General features: G+C 49.1%; 1 protein-coding gene across 9 annotated transcripts in view; it reads right to left on the bottom strand.

Annotated features, from left to right (window-relative positions):
• LOC138521540 (signal transducer and activator of transcription 5B) overlaps positions 1-25,962 on the bottom strand; it is a 1,967,228-nt gene that overhangs the window by 742,377 nt on the left and 1,198,889 nt on the right. The gene's annotated exons all lie outside the window — the stretch shown is intronic.

The raw sequence follows: 25,962 nt of genomic DNA, 5'->3' as shown, positions 1-25,962 counted from the left end.
GAAAGCAAATAGTTTCAGCTCGGCCGTAATAAATAAAATGAATAATATTAATAAAGATCAGCTGGCGAGACTAATTATAAATGTTATGTTTTCAAAATAGGTACATACTCCCGTTTTGCCCATGCCACCAGTTTCAGACACCGGCAGACGGTTTCTTCAGCCGCCAGCTGCAGCTTAATGTAAACAACTGCACCATTCTGATGATCTTATCGGACGATCGCCAAGGGCCCATATGCCCTTACGCGGTACTAGCGGCTAGAAGCAACATATCAACCTTTACGCTGGTCTAGTGCCTACTTGATGGAACAGCCTTGCGGTTCAACATGCGACAAAAGTGCCTCTTAGAACGAAAACCAACACCCTGTGTACCATAAAGGAACAGCGCGTGACTCACGATAACATTTTAAGGATTTGCGGATAGAGATAAAGAAAATAAATGACTTTCGGAGTTCATATGTCAATTGCTGAATATTCTATAAACATTTAAAGGGATAGTCCAGTAAAAAATTTTATTTAAAAAATAGATAGGCAACATTAAAAAAAAAATACTAGCACTTTTTTCTATTCAAGCTCAAAATTCGCAAAAGCATGCACATGGGCGCATCCATTTTGTGAAATGGATGCCCGCCTGTGCTGGCTTTTGCGGCACTAATGAAGGAAAAGCCAGCCAGCTGTAGTAAACAAAAGCTACCGCTGGGTGGCTTTTCCTTCATTGGTGCTGTACGCGGAGGACGGAGACCGGAGACCAGAGCAGGAAAGCTGCAGCTGAATCTCGGTAAGTGCTATATATTTTTTAAAAAAATAAGCACTCGCATTTTCAAACAACGTTGTATTTATGTTTGCGGTCGCTTTTGAAGCGACCGCAAACATAAATACAACGTTATTGTGTTGGAAAACGCTGCGTTTTTTCTTTCCAAGTTTCTCAGGCTCCTCCGGCTCGGAGGAGCCTGAGAAACTCGGAAAGAAAAACCGCAGTGTTTTCAAACACAACCGCGTTGTGTTTCTGCCTGCTGTGGCTATCACTTTGGGTCTTCGGTGCTCCCCCAGGGTGGAGAGCCCCAAATGGGAAAGCAGATTTAGGCAGAAACACAACCACGTTGTGTTTCTGCCTGCCTTGGCTTTCACTTTGGGTCTCCGGTGCTCCCCTTGGGGAGCACCGGAGACCCAAAGTGATAGCCACAGCAGGCAGAAACACAACACGGTTGTGTTTGAAAACACTGCGGTTTTTCTTTTCGAGTTTCTCAGGCTCCTCCGATCCGGAGGAGCCTGAGAAACTTGGAAAGAAAAACCACAGCATTTTCAAACACAACGTTGTATTTATGTTTGCGGTCGCTTCAAAAGCGACCGCAAACATAAATACGTTTTTAAAGCTGCGGTTTTATTTCTAAGTTTTCCGGGCTCCTCCAGCCCGGAAAACGTAGAAAAAAACCGCAGCTAGTGCTTATTTAAAAAAAAATAAATAAATAGCACTTACCGAGATTCAGCTGCAGCTTTCCTGCTCTGGTCTCCGGTCCGCGTCCTCCGAGTCCTGGCACCAATGAAGGAAAAGCCACCCAGCGGTAGCTTTTGTTTACTACAGCTGGCTGGCTTTTCCTTCATTAGTGCCGCAAAAGCCAGCACAGGCGGGCATCCATTTCACAAAAGGTATGCGGCCATGTGCTTGCTTTTGCGAATTTTGAGCTTGAATAGCTAAAAATTTTACATAGGAAGTTTAAACAAAAAGTGCTAGTATTTTTTTTTTAATGTTGCCTATCTATTTTTTAAATACATTTTTTTACTGGACTATCCCTTTAATGTCAAATAAATGTACTTTACCAAATGTACTGTGTTGCTGTTTGATTTTAAAGTACAGTTTCATATTCCGAATTGTGGCGTGCTGTGTTGTGAGCTGATCTGTGTTGGTTTCCGGGTTCTGTGTGAAGTCGCGTAGAAGACGACTGGGCGCGTTTGCCTACGCAGCACAGTAACGTCACGGAGAGAGGCAGGGAATATGAATGTTTTGATAATGTCAGGCTCAGGGACGGGGGATATTATTTAGTGCCGCAAAAGCAGGTCAGCCAGGGCGATGGGGGAAATTATAGGATTATCACAAAATGGTAGCTCCCTGGTGCCTGTTTTCGCATGCGTTTAATGGACGAAAACTCGGGTAAGGTCCATAGGAAATTTTTCTAAAAACGAGCGACTTAGGCTTAAAAACACATGGCCGACCCCTAGGGGCAATACAAATTTTTGACCGAACCATTCCTTTAAAAGCCAGGTAAAAAGTTTCAGCTCTCAGTGTGGCTGGCAACGTGTTCCAGTTTGGTGGCGAGGACAGGGAAGCTGGAGCCCCCCGCTTTCTGTAGCTTGAATCTCGGTATAACCAATAGGTAGTCATGCGCAGATCTTAACGGTCTGTTTGGTGTGTAGGTGGTGAAGCGGTTGGCAAGGTAGATGGGTGCATGGTTAGTTCTGGATTTGTGAGTAAGTGCAAGAGTCTTCAGAGAGATTCTAGAGGCTATGGGAGCCAGTGTACACTACGTCGTGTGTTAGATATGCTCCATTTCCAAGGAATGTTGAGGGCCGCCCTTATTGCGTTATTCCGAGTGACTTGAAGCTTATTAATGTTTTTTTGGCTAATGCCAAGATATAAAGCATTACAATAGTCAATTTTCGCCATGACCAAAGTTCTGGCAAGAGTAATGCAGTTGGCAGATGTTAGGAAGGGTCTGCATGTCGTTATCAGCTTGCAGGTGTAAGCTGAAGCGGAGACAACAGCATTAATTTGTCATGAGAGTTTTAGTGTCCTTTGAGACGTTGATAATGTTTCTGTCAATGGTGAAGGATTTGAAAGTGGGATTCAATTGATTAAGTCTAGTGTGGGAACCTAGGATGAGTAGCTCGGTTTTCTCATCATTTAGGCACAGCCCATGATGAGCCATCCAAGCCTGGATTATCAAGTAGACATCATTGAGTGCTTTAGAGTCGACCGCATGGTCGCCAGTAATGGGGATAAGTATCTGGGTGTCGTCAGCATAATTAGTGTATGACACCCCCAGGTGGTCAAGAATATCAAAAAGGGGCTTAGTAAATACATTGTAGAGTGTTGGGGAAACACAAGAGCCTGGTGGTACTCCACATAAAACTGGTGATGGTTTGGCTGATGCGGACGGTGAGAAGACGCGCATAGTTCTGTTAGCGGGGAAAGAACTAATCCAGGAAGTGGCTTCATCCGAGAAATGGGCAGCTGTTTTGAGGTGTTGGCACAAAATTTGGTGGTTGACCAAATCGAAAGCTGCCGATAGGTCAAGCAGTAGAAGTAGAGCTAGTTTGCCTTTATCTTTTAAGTCTTCAATTTGTGTTGTAAGGTCAATAAGGGCAGTTTCGGTACCATGTCTAGGGCGGAATCCAGATTTCCTAAGGCCAAGAAGATTGTTAGATTCAAGGTAAGCCTGAATTTGAAGATAGGCTGCCCTGTCCAAATTTTTTGGAGGAAGGGTACCGCAGTTATAGGTCTATAGTTGGCTGGATTACTAGGGTCCAAGGTGGGTTTTTTAATTAAAGGTATCACCCAAGCATCCTTAAGATTATCCGGTACAATTGCCGATTTAAAAGAGGCGTTCATGAAGGTAGGGATGAATGGGGCAAGTTCATGTGCAGAGTCTTTAATGATAGGTACTGGGCGGGAGTCATCTTGACAATTAGAAGGTTTTAGTTTTTTGATGCTGTTCTCTACTTCCCAATTAGAGAGGGGCGAGAAGCTGAAGGGTTTTGGCGGACAAGTTGAGTTGGTGTTGGAAGCAACATTAAATACAGGATCAAGGGTGATGCTGCATTTTTTTAAGTTCATTTTTGTTTGTAGGGATGCCACTTTGTCAATCAGAGCTTTCTGAATGTTGGAACACCAGGATGAATCAGTGTTGCATTGGTCTAGTGCGGCTATGAGTGACTCAAGTTCTTTGAGAATCTTAAAGAGTTCTTTCGAGTTGCATTCGGCCAACAGGATGCGATTATTGTAGGCATCTTTTTGGTAAGGAGTATAGCATCTTTGTAGATGGATGATGCAGAAATTATTGTCATTTTGTTAGAGACAGGTGGGCTGCTTTTCCAGTGAGCCTCAGCATTTCTTTTGGCTTTACGGAGGTCTATCAACTGTGGTGTAAACTACGAGTTAAGGTGGGGGCGTGGTTTGGGTTTGCGCAATTTTAATGGTGCAATGGTGTTCAAAGCTTTTAAAATGGCACGGTTATATATGTCGACAAGGACTGTAGGGTCAGAGTCAAGTGATGCCGACTTATTGAGCAGAGGGGAGATTAAGGGGAGTAATTTCTTCTTACTAATGTCCTTTTTGTTACAAGTGGGCATAGCGGGACCTATGTTGATTTTGGTGCTTGCCATGGGCAATGCTTTGATAGTAAAGATAATTTTGTGGTGGTCAGACCATAGGCATGGTGTTACCGCCAGGAGGTTAATTGTGCAATTCAAATCGGTTAACCAGTCAAGGGTTCTACCTTTTATGTGGGTAGGTTCCTGAATGTGATGGGTGAATCCAAGATCCGTTCGGGAGTTGGCTAAATCACAGGCGACAGTATCATTTGGATCCTGGAGACCAAGGTTAAAGTCACCAAGTAATATAATTTGTGAGTTAGGCTTTGTATTAGCAGCAAGGATTGTAGATAGATCCTCAGTGAAGGTCGAAATGGGTCCTGGAGGCCTATAGATTAAGTGTATAGTGGCTGTGTGATTGGGCGAGATAGCTAGTCTGATCATCCTGTGCGTCATCCTGCCTACTGGGACTGCCTTATTCCGTACTGTGCAACATGGGGAGGAGAGCCGAATCAGCCACTTTGATTCTTTATATTCTTACACTGATTTTCCTTTTGAAATACATATTCCCCTTTACACATTTTTTTGAGAAGAGATAGGGCAGGCATTAGGTTTTGTTAGTATACGCAATTTTGATTTGACAGACTGACTAGGACTGCGTTTTCTTTAATATTTGATGGTAGAGAGATTACGCCCATCTATCTACCGGCCGCCCGGCCAGTTAGCCACCTTCCTCTCTGAGGGGGTGGATCTCTCCTCCTCCCTCAACGCCTCTACCTCTCAACTTATCCTCCTCTGAGACATTAACATCCACCTGGATGCTTCTTGTCCTTCTTTAGGACTCTTTCGCAACCTCTGCGTCTCACTCTGTCTCTCTATTGTTCCCTCTGGCCCAACCCACACTGCAGGGCACACCCTGGATGTTCTGATCTCAACGGACCTGCCCCTCTTCAACCCGCTCACCACTCCTCTCTCGTGGAGTGACCACTTTCTCCTTTCCTTCCATCTCTCTCTCCATCTCTCTACCACCAGGTCAAGCCGACTCCAGCAATGCCACATACCTTCTCGGTCATTCAACCTATGAAGCGTGTGTCCGAAGAGACTTTCGCCGCTACTTTCTCTCTTCCTTCTGCACCTTTGGCTGACTCACATTCTGACACAGCCCTCTCTAACCACCATCTTTCTATCTCGGACACTCTTGATGCACTTGCCCCCGTCATGAGGATTCGCTTGAAGCCTAAAGCGAAGTGCAACTCTTGGTACGATTCAAAGCTTGTCAACCTGAAATGCAAGTACAGGGTGGCTGAGAGGAGATGGAAGGCAACAGGTGCACCCTCTGACAAACTGGACTGCCGCCTGCTCCAAAGGCAGTACAGACTCTCTGTCCTCGCCAAGAAGAGAGCACACATCCAACCTGGGTCTCTGCAGCATCTAACAACTTGGCCAAACTCTTCAAAATCTGCAAGGAGCTGGCCAGCCCTGCTGCAGTCTATTTCTCATGTTCCTTCCTAGGCCCTCTGCGCGGCCCTGGTCTCATTTCATCACTAAAACTCAGGACATCTTGTCTACCCTCTCTTCCTCCTCCACGCCTGGCCTGCCTGTGGCCTCCACTCCTCCTTCCTTCTCTTCCTTTGCCTTGTTCACACCAGACGATGTTTCTAGAAAAATCCCATCTAAGAAAGTCTTGTTAAAACAGGTTCTCCTTTGTTTTTCCAAAACCATCAAGGACCACATCGACACTTTCGCTCCAGCCCTTGCTGATTCCTGCAATCACTTTTGCCACTGCAACTTTCCCCGCCCTCCTGAAGCACTCCCTTGTGCACCCCCTGCTTAAAAAGCCCTCTGCCAATCCTTCCTCTCCGGCTACCTATCACCCGATCTCCAACACTCCTTCCCTGGGTAAAATATTGGAAAATCTGGCTATCTCCCAGCTTAACCTTCACACTCAATATGTTGGTTGTCGCCATGACCATCAGCCTGGCTTCAGAGTAGCCAGAAGCATGGAAACCGCTCTCTTGAACATCCGCGAGGACCTGCTCTCCAACCTTGACTCTAACCTTCCTTCTGTCCTCATTCTCCTTGATCTTTCTTCTGCTTTCGACACAGTCAACCATGACATCCTGCTCAAGAGCCTCTGTGAGAACCTGGGTATCACTGATCAGGCCCTGGTAAGGCTGACCTCCTTTCTCACCGACCGACCCACTCGGGTCCAACTGGGGTCCTTCCTCTCTTCCATCTCTCTCTCTACGTGTGATGTTACCCAGGGGTCTAATCTCTCTCCCTGGCTGTTCAACCAATACCTGCCTCCTCTCACCCCCCGCATCGCTGCTCTCTCCTCCAACTTCCAGTGTTATGCAAATGACAACAGCTTTCTTTCAGGCTCCACTCGGCCGCCTCTACTCCTGCTCTCATTCCTGTCCGTCTGCAATTCAGGAGTGGTGTGCTGCTAATGATCTCTGCCTTAATGCCAGTAAGATGGAGATCCTCCTCATCGGAACACCAGCTCCCTCCAGTCCTCTCTCTCTGGCCGTCCACTCTGGGTCCTCTTCCTTCTCCTACCTGTGAGGCGACGAACCTTGGGGTCATCTTCGACTCCACCTTCTCCTTCTCTCGTCACATTTCTGACGTCTCTAAGAAGTCAAACTATCAGCTGCACCTCCTCAGAGGTATTCTTCCTTTCCTCACTTCCCCCAGAAGTTCACTGTCTCCAGAACTCTGGTCCTCTCAAGGATGGACTACTGCAACAGCCTCTTTCTAAATCTTCCTGCCTCTACTCTGAGTCCTATACAACTTATCCAGAACAGGACTGCAAGACTGAACTTGGTCTCAAGCCCAGGGATCGGATCTCGTCAGCTCTGAAATCTGTTCATAGGCACCCAGTTGCGGCAAGAATCGAGTTCAAGACCTTCTGCATTGTCCACAAGGCATTCTGGGGCCTGGGTCCACACTACCTCGAACTCTCTTTTCCTAAGTATCTCCCTTCTTGAGCTCTCCATTCATCCACCTCTAACACTCTGAGGGTCAGATGCTTTTCCAAGCAGAGAGTTGGGGGCAGATCGCTTTCTTTGGCGGGGCCTCCCCCTGGAACAGCCTCCCCGCCTCTCTCAAACTTGAGTAGAAACCTCTTTGGTTCCAGAAGCAACTCAAAACCTTCCTCTTAGTTTCTGCTTTCTCTTCCTCTCCCCTGCGGATGACCCGACTGTTCCACGCACTAGTCACCTGGCCACCCTCTGAATTTGGGCCCAGGTCCCTGCCTGTCCAGTTGCACCTCGCACTGCCTCTTGGTCCCCGCGGCACTTGTGGTCTGTATCTGTAACCCTACAGTCCACCCTCTCTCTGCACTTATGAGCCACCCGCTGGCTGCACTCTGTTAACTTCACTTCTGTCTCCCCTCCCCTTTTGCACTTCTCCCCTGCCCCCTCCCTGTGCTTGCGCAGTCTGAATGATACAAGGCCTACTAAGATTGTTTTTTTTTGTTCTCCATTTGTTTCCCGCTCCTTGTCTTGTCGCACCTAGAAACACTTGTATACAGGCGCGTAATAAATGCCATATCCTATCACCTTAGCGATAGGGCAAAATAGGAGTTTTTTCAAACCCTCAGAAATTATAAGTTATTCACTGTAGTGACTACCATACTCTTAGTCCGTAGTCCCCTTTCCTCAATACTGTATGGGCGTCCCTTCCAAGGGACGGGAGACAGAACCCGGAACCCTTTTCACCAGAAAAAACCTTCACCCCCTTTAAATTTAAAGGCGCGAAGGGGTGCGGCCCAGGGAGCATGCGCTGCCCTGACACCACCCTCTGGCGCCACACCTCAGTCCCCATTGACGCATCGACAATAGATTTAACACCTCCTAATGACACCAGTATTATTAGGGGGGAGGGTGGTGGGACGTATGGAGGAAAGGAGACTATGGACTAAAAGTACGTTAGTCACTACGGTGAGTAATTTATAATTACTCTTACTTCCCGTCCCCTTTCCTCCATACGGTATTGGCGATTACAACTGAATGTAGCCCCAGGGTGGAGAGGAGACTCTCCTTAAGCAAATAGGTTCCTGAGAACTGCCTGTACGAAGGCTGCATCAGATCTAGAGCCAGCATCCAAACAGTAATGCTTACAGAAAGCCGAGGGCGAGGCCCAAGTGGCCACCCTGCTTATGACTTGCCAAGGGACATGGCGCTGGAATGCGATGGCCGTTGCCTTGGCCCCTGACTGTGTGGGCATGCATGCTAGCCGGAAGTGGCTTGTGCTGGCCCTCATACGCTTCTTTCATGGCAGAGACCATCCAGTCTTAGAGGCCGGATAGCCTGGTCTTGAGCCCCCGAAAGTGACAAACAGGGCATCTGACTTGCGGAAGTCCAAGTCCAGTCCAAGTAGAATTTTAGGGCACACCGGACATCGAGGCAGTGCAGCACTCTCTGTGCTTCATCCTTGGGATCGGGAAAAAACATAGGAAGGACTATTTCCTCAGTCAAGTGGAACGCAGACGGAACCTTGGGCAGAAATGCCGGGTGCGTCTGCATGACTACCTTGTCTTTGTGGAAGGTGGTATATGTTTCAGAGGCGACCAGCGCCTGGATCTCGCCGACTCTGCGAGCTGAGGTAAAACCGACTAGTAAGGCCGTCTTGATGGTGACCAGCCTGATGTCCACGGACGCCATTGGCTCGAATGGTTTGTGCGCCAGAGAGCCCAAGACTATGTTAAGGTCCCACACAAGCTGCGGTCTCTTGACGGGTGGGTAGAGCCTAGCGAGACCCGTCAGGTGTTTCTTGACTATAGGGTTGTAGGAGGAGAAAATGCCCTCCTCTGAGGTCCTGCAAGCCCCGATGGCTGCAAGGTATGTGCGGGCAGGTGTCCACATGCACGCCTGAATGAGAGCGGTGCACCGAAAAGGAGAGCACGTTGTCCAAAGTGCACGCCAAGGGGTCAAGACCCTTGGAGTCTGCCCAGTGGCAGAATCTGGTCCATTTGCTTTTGTACTGGGCCCTGGTGGCTTTGCTCCTGGCACCCAGTGTGATCTCCAGATTGGCCTGTGAGAGGCTAAGGTGCCGAAGCGTTACCTACTCAGGTACCACGCTGTGAGGACTAGTTTCGCTGGGGCAAGGTGGATGACTCTGCCCCCCTGCTGTGCCAGAAGATGTGCTGGGTCCATCGGAAGGTGAATCAAGGGCACCTCCGAGAGGCTGAGAAGCTACAAAAACCATGGCCTGGCCAGCCACCATGGAGCTATCAGAATAATGAGGAGTCGCCGAGACTCCTTGATTTTGCGAATTAACCTGTGGATCAGGGGAGTGGGCGGAAAGGCATAGGCTTTCATGCCGGTCCACTGGAGGTGAAATGCTTTGCCCAGAGAGCCGGGGCCCTGACCTTGCCAGGATGCAAACTGAGGACACTTCTTGTTGTGCCAGGTGGCAAAGAGATCCATGTGGGGGTGACCCCACCTGTTGAAGATCTCCTGAAGAAGGAGGTCGTTTAGCAGTCACTCGTAATTGTCCGCTCCCAGCCTGCTGAGCCTGTCCGCTTCCAGGATGGATTCCCCAGGAGGTGGACTGCTGTGAGGTAAATGTCGTTTTCTAGGGCCCACTCTCACATGCTGATCGCCAGTCTGCACAGAGGAGGGAATCTGGTGTCGCCCTGCTTGCTGTCATAGTACATGCTGGTCGAGTTGTCTGTCTGGATGAGGACAACCTTGCCCCTGAGAAGCGGTAGGAATGCTCTGAGCGCTAGCCAGATGGCGTTCAGCTCCAACCAATTGATGTGGTACTCGTGCTCCCGTCGAGTCCAGGTGCTGTGGACTGAGAGGCCGTCCAAGGTGACTCGCCAGCCCTCGAGCGAGGAGTCTGTGGTGATGGTGGCCTGCGGGGAAAAAGGGCTTGCCCATCTGTAGGTTGCACTCCATGGACCACCATGTTAGGTCCGGGTGGAGAGATGGAGGGACGTTGATGATCTCTGATTGAGAGCCCCTCTTCTGGTTCCATGAGGCCACGAAGTGCAGCTGAATCCTCCTCATCCTTAGTCTTGTGTGTATGGAATGGCTAATAGGACCGCTGCAGGTAGACCCAGAAGATGTTGGTACCACCATGCCGAGGTCACCTCTCTGCTGAGGAAGTGGGTGGTGGCCATCTTGATGGCTGAGATTTTGTCCTCCGACGGGAAGACCTTCTCCGAGCACGTGTCCCAGATGAGGCCCAGGAAGGTCAGAGTCTGCGTAGACTGCAGCTGAGACTTCGTGAGATTGAGCGAGAAGCCCAGATCGTGTAGTGTGTTCATAGGGCATGGGAAGAGTGGTGAACCGCTTCCGGAGATGTAGCCCTGACGAGCCAGTCATTGAGGTATGGGTAGATGTGGAGGCCCTGCGCTCTGAGAAGGGCCACCACGGCATACTTGAGTCTGCTAAAGACCATGGGGGCCGAGTTGAGGCCAAACGACCTTGTATTGAAAATGGTAGCCCATGATCCTGAACCGTAAGAAAGAACGATGAGGCTGCCAAATCGGGACGTGTAGGTACGCGTGCTTCAGATCTAGGGAGCACATCCAGTCTCCCTTGTCCAATGCCGCCGCTAAAAAAGCTGGTGTAACCATCTTGAATTTTTGCAGGTGTAAGGAGAGGTTGAGGGTGGAAAGGTCCAGCACAACTCTCAGGCCCACCAGGTTCTTCTTCTGAATGGCGAAAATCCTGGTGCCAAAGCCTTGCCCGGAGGCTGGGACTTCCTCCACTGCCTGGCTCTCTACGAGCGACTGCATCTTCGCCAAAAGAGTTTCTGTCCCCACCGTGTGGGAGGGGAGGAGAGGCTGGGATAGGAAGGCGGTACCCTGTGGATACTACAGATAGGATCCAGGGGCCGTGAAATTCTGCCACCAGAACAGTGCATGGAGAGCAAGCCTGCCCCCCACCAGAGACACGTGGACCCGAAGGGGCGTGTCATGCCTTCTTTCCCTCGGAGGCTGACGCTGAGGAGGGGGGGTTGGAAAAAGCCCTTATCCCACCCTGCTTTTTGTTGCTTGCGCCGGCTCTGAGATGGCGAACGGTCCAGCTGCCTGGATCTGCGTTCCTGGAAGCCGCAGAACCCTCCATATGTACGACCCCTTTCTGAGCGCTACTGAGATTGGGTGTACGACTTGGGCGTGGTCTTTGTAAGGATGGATAAAGACTTTGCCTTTTGTGAGCTGTTTTTCTTTTTGTCCAGCTCCTCGTTTGTAGAGGAGTGGAAGAGGGTCCCCCCCCTCAAACGGTAGTTATAGAATACGCTCCTGGACTATAGGGTTGTAGGAGGAGAAAATGCCCTCCTCTGAGGTCCTGCAAGCCCCGATGGCTGCAAGGTATGTGCGGGCAGGTGACCACATGCACGCCTGAATGAGAGCGGTGCACCGAGTTGAATTTTGTTGCCCGGAGCCAGGCTGTTCTTCTCATGTCCGTGGCAATACAGATGGCCCGGCCTGAGGTATCGATATGAGCCACTGTGGATTCCATGAGGTCATGCGCCACCAGCTTGGCTTCAGCTAGACTTGCCTTAAAGCGTGATTGGCTCTGGGTGGGGAGTTCCGGGGGGGAAGTCCGCAATTTCTGGCCATAATCTTTGGTTGGCGGCAGCCAGCACGGCATCTGTGTTGGCCTGACGAAGATGCAAGGATGCGTTGGAATAGAGTTTCTTGCTGTATGCCTCCAAGATCTTCTCTTCCTTGTTAGCAGAGCCACAGAGGAGGCGGCTGAGGACAACTGAGGCATGGAGCATAGTGATTCTGCAGCGATCACCAAGGAGTGTGGCTGAGGATGGGCCGAGAGCAAGAGTGTATCCCCCTCCATTTGCCATTGACCGGCTGGGCCGAGTGGGGTTTGAGCCAGCCCTTCTTGGCCAGGGAGAGTACATCGGTCTTCATAGGAATCCCCGATTTGGCAGAGGGGCGTCGCGTGAGGATTTCAGCCAGAACCCCCAATGCCGGCTGCTTGACCTCGGGTTGGGGAGGCCCAGGTATTCCGCCAGACCAGCAAGACGTTCGTGGAAGGCCCTGGCTGAGGATGGCGTGTCCTGATCCTCCTCCTCATCCTTATTCTTATCCTGGGGATCTGGAGGATCCTATGGAGGAGGAGTAGTAGTAGTTGGCGCCAGAGGCTGGGGTACAGAGCCTGCGGCCGGAGGCTGAGGATGCGGCAGAGACTGCGGTGGAGCCCCCTGGGGAGTCAGTTGGGGAGCCGGAGGTGTTGGCTGCGCCGGGCCTGGGGTGTCAGCGGAGCCATCTGTGGTGCCTCTAGCATTGCGGGGAGGACTTCACTGATGGCGTCTTTGATGATAACCCCCATTTGAGGTGACTTCATGAGGCCGAGAACTTCTTGAAGAGCACCTCCCCTCACTGGCCAAAGAGGTGGCAGGGGGTGCCGACGGGGTAGCCGGAGCTGCTGGAGCCGCTGCATACCCTGTCCATATACATGCAAAGGAAAGATGCCCTGTGCAAATGAGGGGTAGACTGTAGGCCACCTACCTGGTTGAGGCCAGTCCCACCTTGACATTCGTTCTTTGCCGAATTCATGGAATGGTGTCGGACGGGCGCCTCTTTCTGGCGCGGAGGCCATTTTGTCAAGCTGCCTGCCACATGGTGCTCAGCACGCTGTGCCCGGTCTCGTCCAAGACTCTTGCGTGTAGATCACGAGGCCTACCCTGCTCCTCGGGCCTAGGCCCGGTAGGTGTGACACCCTGGATCAGGGGGTCGGTAGAGCAGCGTTTAGGCGCCCCCTCAGACGTATTGCCGGAATTAGGGCATAGCCCCTCAGCCATGGTGCCGGTAAAACGGCGTAGCCTCTCAAGTGTAGACTCGGTAAAAGAACCTTCGGGTCCCTCAACACAGTGCCCGGGAGGATCCGAGGATCCCTCGACTTGAAGGCCGGTAGCTGAAGCAGCCTCGGTGCACGTGCCGATAGAAGGACCTGACTGGTCCCTCCCACGCCGGAGAGTCCCTGGGAAGGAGTCTCCCTTGTGGGGTGAACTGGAAAATATCGGCGCTACCTTGGCCTGGTTCGATGCTTCACAAGGTTCTTGAGATCCTCTGGAGGCGACCTCTGGAAGAGCTCCCTCCACCTGGCTAGTCTGTTCTTAAGTGCCTTCGAGGACAGCAAGTCACATGCTGAACATGATTGCCAACCGTGGTCTGGGCCAAGGCAACGTAAGCAGAGGGCTTGGGGGTCTGAAGTTGGGAAGAGCCCGTTGCAGGATGGACACCTGCTGAACTCTGTAGAAGTCAAGATGTGTAGGTGAGGAGCGCAACGCCTGAGGACCGAGTACCTTAATGATAGATAAGACAAAGAAGTATCCGCACGTGGAATTTCATGGCCGAAGCCAAACCCAGGAGCGCTGGTGAATTCGTCCCGTTACAGTCAACACGGAAAAGGGGACTGAGGTGTGCGCCGGAGGGCGGAGTCAGGGCAGCACATGCTCCATGGGCCGCACCCCTGTGTGCATCTAAATTCAAAAGGGGAAGAAGGCTTTTTCTGGTGAAAAAGGTTCTGTCTCCCGTCCCTTGGAAGGGACGCCCATCAAGTATGGAGGAAAGAGGATGGGACATAAGAGTACTGAATAAAGTTTTTACAAATTGTACCTTTTGTGTCAGTGTCATAATTGTGATACCATGCCTCCCTTACAGGGGACAGCATTGGAAAGTGGCAGGAGGAAATAATATGGTGACTGAAAGAGGAGGTTGGATGAGCAGAGTGTGGTGGAGGAGGGAGAGGAGCGAGTGGGAAATACGTTGTTGGAATATGTATACATCAAGAAGGTGTGTTATTGGAGGATGTTGTGAGCAATCGGAGGAAAGAGTTTGGAGATTGTCTGGAGGAGGAGAAATTGGAGTAAGAGGTGGATTGAGGAAAGATTAAGGAAGCAGGTGGCATTCAGGAGCCAAAGGAGGAATATAAGAAAATAGTGGTGAAACATTAGGAGGGGGACAAGGAGAGGTTCAGGGGAAAGGTAGAGTCAAGAGATGGTCTAGAGGAGGAAGGTGAATCAATGGGAAGAGAGGTGAGTATATGGAGGTGATGCAAATGAAGAGGAGGGGCCCTCGGAGGGCGGCATGGGATTCAGGGAAAATCTTGATCTGAAGGGTTTTGTATTTTTGTTGGGGGTTGGTCGTGTCATTACCTCTTTTACTCTCAACGCCTCTCACTAGGGTATTATTGGTCAAGTTCTGGTATTGGTTTATTATTTGATGACCTCTATTATGGTTAATGAAGGTGTGTGAGGTCTCAAAGGAATCTATGGCACGCAGCGTTATCTCGGAAATTACTTTCCCTATTTTCAGCTGTTGGCAGTCTCTCCTGTCCGATACCTGGCACACCACTGTGCTAGCACTGGAGTGCAGGATCAGTGAATGGCTCTTCACCTATGTTTCCAAAGACAGCAGCTTCAACCTAGCAGGGTGCGGCAACACTGCAGGCTCATGCGTAGCACTCAGCTGGCTAATACAGGTTGGTTACTCTGGTGACGTGGACCATTGGCACCTCTGACAATGCCCTCTGTGAAATGAGATTCACTTGGGAGTTATGACAGAGGGCCAACCTGGGAAAAATATGCCATCTCTGGAGGCATATGAGGTAGCGTTCGAACCAGCCCCATGCTTACCTTTTCTTATTAGGCATGTTGAATTAATTTGCCCTGTATTTCCAGAATCTAACTCGGTGTCCCTTCTTCGAGCCACTGACTGGAAGATCCAGTACAGAACCCCATTACATGCTTGCTAGCAGCATTCCCCTGCTTCATGAGACTTGTTCAATCTGTCTTCCCTTGGGACTGGAATCGGGTTGAATGTGCTATCCAGTTTTTTTCTCCCAATGGTGGTGTTGAGCAGGTGCTTTATATAGTGCATTGCAGAGGCAATTTAATGTAATGTTAAGTGGTCTTAAATAGCGCCCTTCTGCCAATAATGTTGGCCTGGCTGCGCATGGCTCTGTAAGAAAGGAGGGCAGGTTGTAGTTAGTCAGATAGTGGGAAGGTAGATGCAGAAACCTGGGAAGGTAGATGAAGAAATCTTTGGTGCTGATGGATACAGGACTGAAGTACCAGTCACCTGTGTGCTGATATGCAAATCTCTTAGGTTGTTTGTAGTAGGTATGGACTGAGGAGGTTGGCCAAATGGACATGCCACTGATTGTGGAATTCAAAAAATTAACAGCATGGTTATTGATAGACAATGGAATCTGTTAAGTACACTGGACATAGGAGGTTGTCTGTAGGAGTGTGGGAGGTATAAGGATGCAAGATTTTAGTAGTTTAATAGTGAGGCGTTAGTTGAGGGATGAGAGGAATGGAGAGTGATGGTATGCGTGTTGTCACTTCCATGCTCTTGATGGTAGATTTCACTGAGATTAAAGGTGCAGACCAGTGCCACGGAGGGGAAGTTGCATGAGTCAGCTTGGTCTGTCGCAGATGGTAGTGACGAAAGTTTTAAACAATGCTTGTCGTAAATTAGCACAAAGGTTTCTGGTGCACAGGTTTTAGTCGTTTGCTATTGTTTTTCATTTCTTTCAAAGTCGTTGGTTAAAAAGCAAAGTCTTGAGCTGTTTCCTGGAAGTCACGTGGTTCTTTTCCAGGGGGAGAGGTTTGAATGGGTGTTCCATGGATTTGTGGCTAGAACTGAAAAAAAAGAGGATCCTCCTTGCCGTTTTTTGTTGAAGTTAGGGACTAGCAGCCATCCTCAAGGTAAGACCTGAGCCCCTGTTCCTTGCGCCACTGTGATTTTGCTTGAAAGCCATTATTGTATCTGTTGCAGCTTATTTCCCGGGCCTGGAGCCTAGCCTGAGGCCATTTCCGTGTTCTCTCGTCCCGCCCTCCTCCCAGCACTTCCCGACCCATGATTGGTGTTTGTGCTCCAGTGGATTGTGATTGGCCTGTCTTGCTCTCAAACTGTTGTTTACATTGCGTAAGAGGATCGGTCAACATTCCCGTGATGTGGTTGTCCTCGAGGTAAGACCTGAGCCCCTGCTCCTTGGCCAGTGTGACTTATTCAAAGCCTTTATTTTATCTATTGCGTCTTGTTTCTGGGGCCCGGTGCCTAGCTTGAGGCCATTTCCTTGTTCTCTCTTCCCCGCCCTCCTCCCAGACCTCCCCAACCTGTGATTGGTTGGCTTGCTCCTTAAGTCTGGTTCTTCAGGGCAGATAGACTCTAACCGACATACTCTTTGTCGTTCCCTCTCCAGCCCTATGGACCTCTCATATGGTCTCTGTTTTCTCTCCATTCGCCTCTTCTCCCATTAAGGATAGCACCGGTGGAAGTCCTCGTGGACCCATTCCCATCCTCCAAGACCATCATCAATGTCTATCTAAATGGTTCTGTCATGGTCCAGGGCTCTCAGTCCAATCTCCTCCTTCTTGATGGGTGTCTCCTGTATATTATCAACTTCCTCCCTTCCCCAGCCACCCCTTCCAACACCTCTCTGGCCCGTATGCCACCTCTGTCTACTGCCTCTACCCACTCTCTGGCCCTTCTACCGCCAACCGCTGGGTGGACCGCACTCCTGCACCCACCCCAGAAGTCTTTCAAATGTGGCAACCTGCTACACATATCTACTCTCAACTCTTGCTCTGCTGTCAAACATTCCTCTGACATCTGCCACCTCCTCGAAGACCTTGACCTGATGTCCTCGCTCTCACCGTGGCATGGCTCAGGGCCAGCTCTGTCACAAGTTTTGACACTCTCCTCCCTGAGGGCTACAAGAACCTCTCTGAGTCCAGAACCAACCGGCCGTAGGTGGAGTGGCCCTGATCTTTCCGGAACGGGTCTCTGCTTCTGTCATTCCTGAGCATGCCTACTCCCCAGGTTTTCTCTCTCTCCTGGCCTCTCGCGGACTATGGCCAACATCTACAGGCCACCTGGCCAGTCACCGTCTTCCTCTCAGAATGAACTGGCCTCTCTTCTTCCTTCCTTGCCTCAACCTTTCAACTTCTCCTCCTCTGAGACCTCAACATCCCCTTGGATGCATCTAATCCCTCCTCGGGGCTTTTCCGCAAACTTTGCAACTCTCTCTCCCTTTCCATTCGACCCTCTGGTCCGACGCACTCTGCTGGACAATCTTGGATGTTCTAATTTCCTTAGATAGCCCCCTCGCTAACTCTCTCACTACTCCTCTCTCTTGGACTGACCACTTTCAGCTCTCATCTGACCTGAAACAACTTCTTTCTCAAGCAAAGCCTACCCCAGCACTAGCACCTTCCTTCTCGGTCATTCTGCGCATAAAGCGAGTGTCAATGGACGCCTTTGCCTCTACTTTCTCTGCTCCTCCTACTCCTGCAGCAAACTCGCACTGTGACAGCACCCTCTCTAAGCTGCATCTTTCTATCTCCAACACTCTGGACATTCTAGACCCCATCATGAGAATCCCTCTGAAGTCTACTTCCAAGTGCAACTCTTGGTACGAGACTGACCTTGCCTCCTGAGAAGTGGAGGGCTTCAGGCACATCTGACAAACAGGCCTGCCGCCTGCTCCAAAGGCAATACAGACTCTATCCTCTCCAAGAAGAGGGTCCATATCCAAGTGTGCGTCTCTGCGGTGTGAGAAACCTGACTGTATTCACCCACCTACTCCTCCCGGGCTCTTCCACTCAGGTGGCCAGGGAAGGATCATCGCTTTTGGATCCCGACCCTGGGGGTGGACAAGCAAGGGAGGATCACCTGAGTGGAGGGTCACATGGGATTGGGAGAATACCCAAGGGCGAGACATGGTATTCCCCTTTCCCAATTATACACCAGCCCACTCTCTCTCAGCCTTAACGGGTTATTTCCAATCACACCCATTTCCCCCTCAGATTTCCATAAGTACTGGGAGGAAGAAGAGGTGATCGGGAGCACTGAGGATTACCCATAGACACAACATAGGAATACAAAGTGAGGCCTACGATGCAACACCTTTGAATTGTCCCATTAATAGAGTCAGGCAAGGTCAGGCACTTTAACTGTGCACATCTGACTCCAATTGACTCAACTGCATCATAGAAAGGGTGGTTCTGCCAGAAGCATGGAGTGAATGGAGTTGCTGATGGGTACAGGAGAGCCAAGGAGCAGGGAGCTGCAGTGGGAGAAGTGTGCCGAGATGCTGGGCCGGTGTGTTTGAGCGGCTGCAGCGTGGCTATGGCGCTGTGTCTCCAGAGAGCCGGAGTGAGGCAGACTGCGACCTGCTGGTCGATTCCAGAGAGATGCTCGTTCCCTTGGGACGTGTGCCGGTCCCAAGTGTGTCTGTGGGGCAGGTGGTGAGACCCTGACCTCGACCCCGTGGATCCCGAGAAGACCGCTCGCCAGCGCAGCGCTACCCAGTGAGTTTTGTAAAAAGAAGAGAGAAATTCGGAGTGCGGGTGGTGGGTGCGGGTGTGGAAACCGACAAGATTTACAAGCGGCACGAAGGTAAAAAAAGCAGAAAGCAAAAGAGAAAGCATAAAGAAAGATGCGCTAGCGGTGCAAAAGTAAAGAGAGATGAGAAGAAAGTGAACTTTAAAGAATAAGAGGAAAAGGAAAGGGTGCAAGCAACCCGAAAGCAAGGAAAGGGTGCAGGCGACCCGAAAGCAAGGAAAGGGTGCAGGCGACCCGAAAGCAAAGAAAGGGAGCAGGCGACCCGAAAATAAAAAGGGAAAGGTGCAGGGGTGCACAACAAAGTGAGAAGTGTGGCACAACCAGAAGAAAGCAAAGCAAGAAGAAGGTGCAAGTGTGCACGATAAAACAGGAAGAGAAAAGTTTTCTTCCTGAACACCAGTGAAGATCTGCTCTCTAATCTCGACTCCAGCTCTCCCTCTGTCCCCATCCTCCTTGACATTTGCTCTGCTTTCGACATGGTCAATAACAGCACCCTGATCAAGAGACGTCGTGTGAACCTGGGCATCATAGATCAGGCCCTGGCATGGCTGACCACCTTCCTCCTGGACCGTCCCTCCCAGGTCCAACATGGGTCCTTTCACTCTACCACCCCTCTCTCCACATGTGGTGTGCCCTGGGGCTGTATCCTTTCAACCTGGCTCTTCAATGTCCATCTGGCCCCTTTGCTCACCTGATCTCCACCTTCTCTTCTAACTTTTAGTGTTAATGCGAATAACACTCGGCTCTCTTTCAGGCTTCCCTCAGCCTCCTCTCCTCCCTCGCTCGCTCAGTCCTGTCCGTCCATCCACGATTCAGGATTGGTGCACCTCCAACCATCTTTGCTTTCATGCTAGTAAGACGAAGATCCTTCTCCTTGGGACCCCTGCTGCCTCTTTCCGTCCCTCACTTGAGCTGACCCTCCTTGGGCACTCTACCCTTGCCTTCCTGTGAAGCAAAAAATCTTGGCGTCTTCTTCGGCTCCACGCTCTCCTCACATCACAGACCTTGAAAAAAAGGCCACTTCCAGCTGCACCTCCTCAAAGATATTCTACCTTTCCTCACCTTCCCCCCAGAGGCTCACTCTCTCCAGAGCCCTGGTTCACTCCAGGCTGAACTACTGTAACAGCCTCTTTCTCAATCTGCCTACATCTACTCTTCACCCACTACAACTAATCCAGAACAGGACTGCAAGAATTATTGTTGGCATCAATGCCAGGGACCGTAACAACAAGGTATACTATGGTTCTATGGTTCCTATTGATACTCACAGTCCACTTTTAGTTTGGATTTTGGACAGTCAGCGCTCTGGTCCCCACAGGGATCTGGTCTAATAAAGGACAGGCGGACAAAATCAGGGGGACAGGATCAGCTGGGCATGGACTGGTTTCCGGGTAGCACTTCTGGATTGGCAATTCTGGTTAAGATGGGGCATCACGGTAGCGGCAGCATGCAATAAGTGGCAAGCCAGGTTAATTCTGGATGCTTCCCAAAACGCTACAGCGTTTCCCTTGGTTATTGGGATTATTTTAGAATTGAGGCCCAGCTGAAGCAGGATCAGCAATACTTGGCCTTGTGGTTGGGATCTGGAGTCTAGAGGGGTAAATGCAAGATGAAGACAGGAATAGACAGGAACAGGACGCCGGCGTAGGAAATCAGGAATCAGTGTCTGTCCAGGGTCTTGTTAGGGACCCTTATTTATAATGCAAAATGACATCATCAAGGTAGAGGGTGGGCAGGGTTAACTATGCCCACCCCTAAACTACTTGGATTGGGCAGGGGAGCTGGTCTCCACCTTGCTCTCAGTTGGTTGGATTTCTAAGGGGATGATGTCAGGTTTATGAGATGAAGTTTACAATGTCTCAACACTCCCACATTTACTTTACTTAAAATCCGATTTTGACAAAAACCTGCATTTGTTCACTTGTAATCTCTTGGCAAATTATACACACATATTATGTGCATCACATCTTCGCCCAATCCTCTTGTCTGTGCGACCTTGTTTCGCCTTTGATACATTTTGGTGGTTTTATACATTAAAGATTTTGCCTAAAATTCATTCCAACATTTTATACATATATTCGAATTGTCCCCAGGGATGTATGTACAAAATCTTATATATGCCACATTAATACTTTCCTTGGAATCTGTCATATTTCGTAACTTCTGTTCCCCATGCAACAATGAGTTCTACCAATTTTTAAAAGATAGCCTACAAAATTAGATTTAACACTGCAAACTTTTACAATTTTTGCTAATTCTTGCTACAGAAATAAGTCTTTAAAGTTTCTTTATAACAGTCTCTGGCAACAAATGGCAGTCCCCTTGTTACTTGATCCTGTTTTTTTTTCTTCCTTCTTCCTCCAACTGGAAGCAGTTGTCATTTCCTTCCAGGGAACGGGGTTTCCAGGCTTAATTGAAGGTTTTATTGCCCCTTCACACTTGACAGGTGAGTGTCCCAGGACTGCTGTTGTCCCAGCCTGGAGCACAGATGAATATCTGATGAGCATGTGAACTTTCATTGTCCTATCCCATTCAAAGTTTTTCAAGCTTGCACTTCGCACCTAGGTGTCCTGGATTTAGGGTGTATCTCCCTTCCTTGGAGAAGTTTCCTGGCTGGCAACTGGAATAACCGTTTTTTCTAAGAGCTTGAAACTCCAGCCTATGTGTCTTGAATGAAACAAACTTATGACAGAACATATCCTATGTGTGTATTATCACCACTAACATAATTCCTTTACATTGCTAAGTAAACCGCCTTTCATTAACAATTTAGTTTTAAACAGGCCAATTTTTTTCTCTTCAGTCAGCACATCCCATTTTTCCACATGTGTTAAACATTTCTAGCATTTCTTTCTTTAATTCGGTTTACAGCTCCTCAGATTGCCACTGTCTTTGCAGCTGTAGTAATTTTATATGAAGTATGGATACATTTATCCTTGACCTGGCTCAGAGAGTAAAAAGTCTCTTTGAACTGCTGTGTCTGGATACATTTTGGCAAGAAAAACGTGTGTTCCTGTGCAAGTGAAAAGAAAGTTGCTTGTTGATTTCTTTCAAATATACTTTGACAGGACCGGTCATTCATGAATTATGCCAGTTTTTTCTGAGGCACAATGACTTATCCTGGGCCTGGCAGGGCCGTTTCCATCACAATGGTTTCAGAATGGACGGATGGGAATAGCATAACAGCATTTTGAAAGGTTGCAAAAAAAGGTTTTTATTTTGAAGGGGAATTTTTGGCTTTTGCAGCAATTCAGTGCTGCTGGTTGACTTGATTCCATATATTTGTCCCAGAACACACTGGCATACTTTTTCAGTGTGTCCCCTTGTTCCATCTTGCCTGAAGTGTACTGGGCAGGACGGTGCAGCCATATTTTGTTGTTGCCAAAACGCAAAGTCCTGGTGCACACAGGAGCCAGCGCAGCCAGGTTGCTGTTTCTTGCGCAACTGCAGCTTGGTGATGTGAGGCAATGCTGTTGAGTGGGTCAATATATCCACACTATGAATTTGAAAAGATTAATAATTTATCATGGGCGGGACATACTCTCGCTATAGGATAGCCTTGCTTTTTTTTTTTTTTAACATCTTTTTATTGATTGTCTCAACAGAGACATCGGCACTCAATCAATACATCATATGGTCTGTCTTACAATAATATCATCATCAAGTGTTACACAGTATGCAGTTTACATGGTCGTTTCACTGTCCGACAGCAGGTCACATAGGTACGTCCTGAAGGGGCCCCAAATTTTCTTTGGTCGACTTGTGCTTGGCTGGGGGAGAACGTATTGTTCCTCGCATTCATTAATATATGTTAATTTGCGCAGGAAAGTGTTCACGCTAGGGGGCTTCGGGCTTTTCCATGCTTGCAATATACATTTCTTGGCATTAACACATGATACATTGAACAGCCTTCTAATTTTTTTAGAACATTTTACCATATATCCGAACAAATATTTTTGAGGAGTCAAATGCGGGGGGATCTGTGTAATGTCTGCCAGCATTGCGGCCACCATCTCCCAGAACCGTGCCAAGGTCGGGCATTCCCAGTACATATGATAGGATCCCGCTTGCGGGGTCCCACATTTGGGGCAGTTGCCTGAATCCTTAAGTGTGAATTTAGCAATTTTAGCAGGAGTGTAATGCAGTCTGTTGAGGATTTTAAATTGTATTTGGCGCAATCCCGCATTTAGCGACACCCTTTTCGTAAGCGCACAATATCTTCCCCATTTGTCATCAGGTATCAGTGTTTTCATATCTATTTCCCATTTCTCTTTCACTCGGTTGGTCGTAGGAATGTGGGTCTGTATTGTCTTATATAATTTGGTGATTCCCAGTCCACCTTGTGTTGTAACAAGTTGTATGCATGGGTGGCAGGGGGGTTCGTCAGGAAAGGATGGCCAACGTGCTTGATATACAGATCGCATTCGATAATACTGTAGTGTTCGGAGCGGGCCCCCTCCCATGCCTCTCGTAAATACAGCGTTTGTTACGAACTTCCCATCTATATACATATCTCCTACCTTAATTTCCTTAGCGGGGCCCAGGCTTCCTGTATGCTAGTGTCGAATGTGGGGGGAATGTTCGGGTAGTCCCATAGGGGAGTCTCGGGGTTGTATGGGATCTCCATTTTCAATTTTTTATATATTGCCCCCCAGGCTCTCACGGTGCAGCTCCCGGGGTCAAATTCACATGAATCTTTGTGCCTTGTATCAAAGATAACTGATCTAATATCTGTGGGTGTAGTGGTGTATTCCTCTATCCATGTGTGGGGTGAGTTATCTGCTTCGTCATACCAATGTTTTGCAAACTGCGCCACCAGGTAAGTAGAGCTCAAAGTCTGGCGCCGCTATTCCCCCTGTTTCATATGGTTCGGTCTTCTTTTCCCAACTTATCCTTGCCACCTTTCCGCTCCAGAGAAATGACACTGCCATGGATCGAAGCCTGGAGGAAAAATTCCCTTCCTGGCCATATGGGGATGTTTACAAATAGGTATAATAGTTTTGGAAGTACAATCATTTTAAGAATAGCAATTCTGCCATGTAATGAAATTGGGAGATGCCTCCAGACCTGTAGTTTGGTATTGAGTGTTTGTAGTTCCTGGTCGTGGTTATCAGTGTAAAGGGTCGGTCTACTACCGGAAACCAGCACTCCCAGGTATCTAATATGTCGCTCCGACCACCTGAGGCCACACGTCAGGGCAGGGCACTTTGTGGAGGGGGCGAGTGGGAACATTTCTGATTTAGATTTGTTCACTGCATATCCAGAGTACTCTGCAAATTCGTTGATGTCTGCCATGATGGGGGCAATGTTTTTGTCTAGTTCGCAAATATATAGCAGTGTATCGTCCGCCTATAATGATATTAATTGGGTGGCTCCTTTCAGTGTGATACCCCTGTTTTTATGTCTCAATCGAACCGCCACTGCCATGGGCTCTATTGAAAAGGATGGGGGAGAAGGGGCACCCCTGTCTGGTGCCTCTACCCAGCTCGAACAACCCAGATATGGTTCTGTTTGTGCACACTTTCGCACCAGGGGCAGTGTATAGCAATCTGACATATTTGATAAAGTAAGGGCCCACTCCGAACTACTCGAGAACCAAAAAGAGATGCTCCCAGGAGACCGAATCAAACGTTTTCTCGGCATCTAGGGACACCGCAACCACTTGCTTGCTTACTTGGGTTTATTTGTGACATTATGCCGAATAAACTGTGCAAATTCAGGGCAGTGGACCTTCGAGGAATGAATCCACTTTGGTCTGCATGCACCAGCATGGGCGTTATGGGTAGCATTCGGTTCGCCAGCACCTTCGCAAAGATCTTAGCATCCACATTTATTAAAGATAGGGGCCTATAGGATGACATGTCTTGTGGCGGACGTCGAGGTTTAGGCAATACTGTGATTATGGACTTGCGCATTGTCGAGGGCAATATTTGCTTCCCCAGGGCCTCTTCCCATATTTCTTGCAGTACAGGGACCAGCTCTTCCCGAAATTCTTTATGAAATTCAGCACACAGTCCGTCTGAGCCCGGTGCTTTGCCAGATGTGAGCCCCTTGATTGCCTCGGTTAGCTCCTCTTCCGTGATGGGCTGCTCCAGAACCAGTTTATTTTCCTCTGGGAGCCTAGGGAGGCCTAGTGTGGCGAGGTAGTTTTTAATCTCAGTGGGTGATTTCTTGTCCCTATTCGCATAAAGGTTTTTGTAGAATTTAACAAATTCATCATGTATTCCTTGTTCGCTTGGAATTATCTCATTTTGTGTCGTTTGGAGCCAAACACCCCAAAACACAGAAGGATACTTATATAGACGGAGTCAACCGACAGAGTTTCAGTCCCCAACTGCAGGTGGGTGTCTCCCGTTCTGGTCTGGTCCACGGCCCCTAGGGGACAGCGGAATGGTGGCCTCCACATAGGCCAGCCTGCGGCAGGAGTTTCAAAGAAGTGTGCCCTTCCTCCACACTGGATTCGCAACTTGGCCAGAAATATTAGTGCATATGGGACCTGTCGTGCTCTTAAAAGTTTTTTAACCGGCTCATATGACCTTCGACTTGCCTGCACTCCGGTAGCAAAATCAGGGTAGATATGTATACGGCTTTCTTCATATTGCACTGTCCCAAGCTCTCTTGCCTTCCGAAGGATTGTGTCTGTCCCTATAATTTGAGCATCCTTGCAATAATCGTGCGAGGCGGGGCCCAAGGTTTCGGCACCGGAGCCAGAGTGCGGTGCGCCCGTTCGATTAGGAAGTGTTCTGAGAAGGAGTTTGCTCCGAAAAGGGTTTTAAGGAGCGTTTCCACATGTATTTACATTTTATCTTTGCCAAATGACTTTGGAACTCCTACAATTCGCACGTTGTTTCTTCTCGAACGCGATTCAAGATCTTCACACTTGTTTTGTAATTTATTCAAGTTCTCACTGAGCTGGGCAATAGCTTGATCGTGCCATGCAACCGTATCTTCGGTTGTTCCAATCCTGTTCTCTGCCTCAGTCAGTCTCAGGTCATGCTTGTCAACTCTGGTTTTCAATGTTCCAATAGTCGTTACGATATCATCCAGTTTCATATTTAGGGATAGAAAGCCATTTTGGACTATGTTGGTCAGGTATTCAACCCGGTCTCCACTCTCCACACTGGATTCAGGGTTTGACGCCTGTGGTGGTTCAAGCTTGCTGCTTCCCGCTTGACTGCTTGTGTACAAATCCATCGGCCCTTTCTTTTTAGCACTTGCTCCTTCCGCCTTTGTGTCTTGCTTCCTCGTGTTCCCCATGACCCTCGAGTCGTTGGGCGTTCAACCCCAGGCAATCCCAGGAGAAAGTGATTGCCGCCGTTGATTAGCCT

Source organism: Ambystoma mexicanum, chromosome 13 (genome assembly GCF_040938575.1).
Source record: "Ambystoma mexicanum isolate Mex_15411 chromosome 13, UKY_AmexF1_1, whole genome shotgun sequence".
NCBI lineage: Eukaryota > Metazoa > Chordata > Amphibia > Caudata > Ambystomatidae > Ambystoma > Ambystoma mexicanum.
This window is presented reverse-complemented; position numbering and strand designations above follow the sequence as displayed.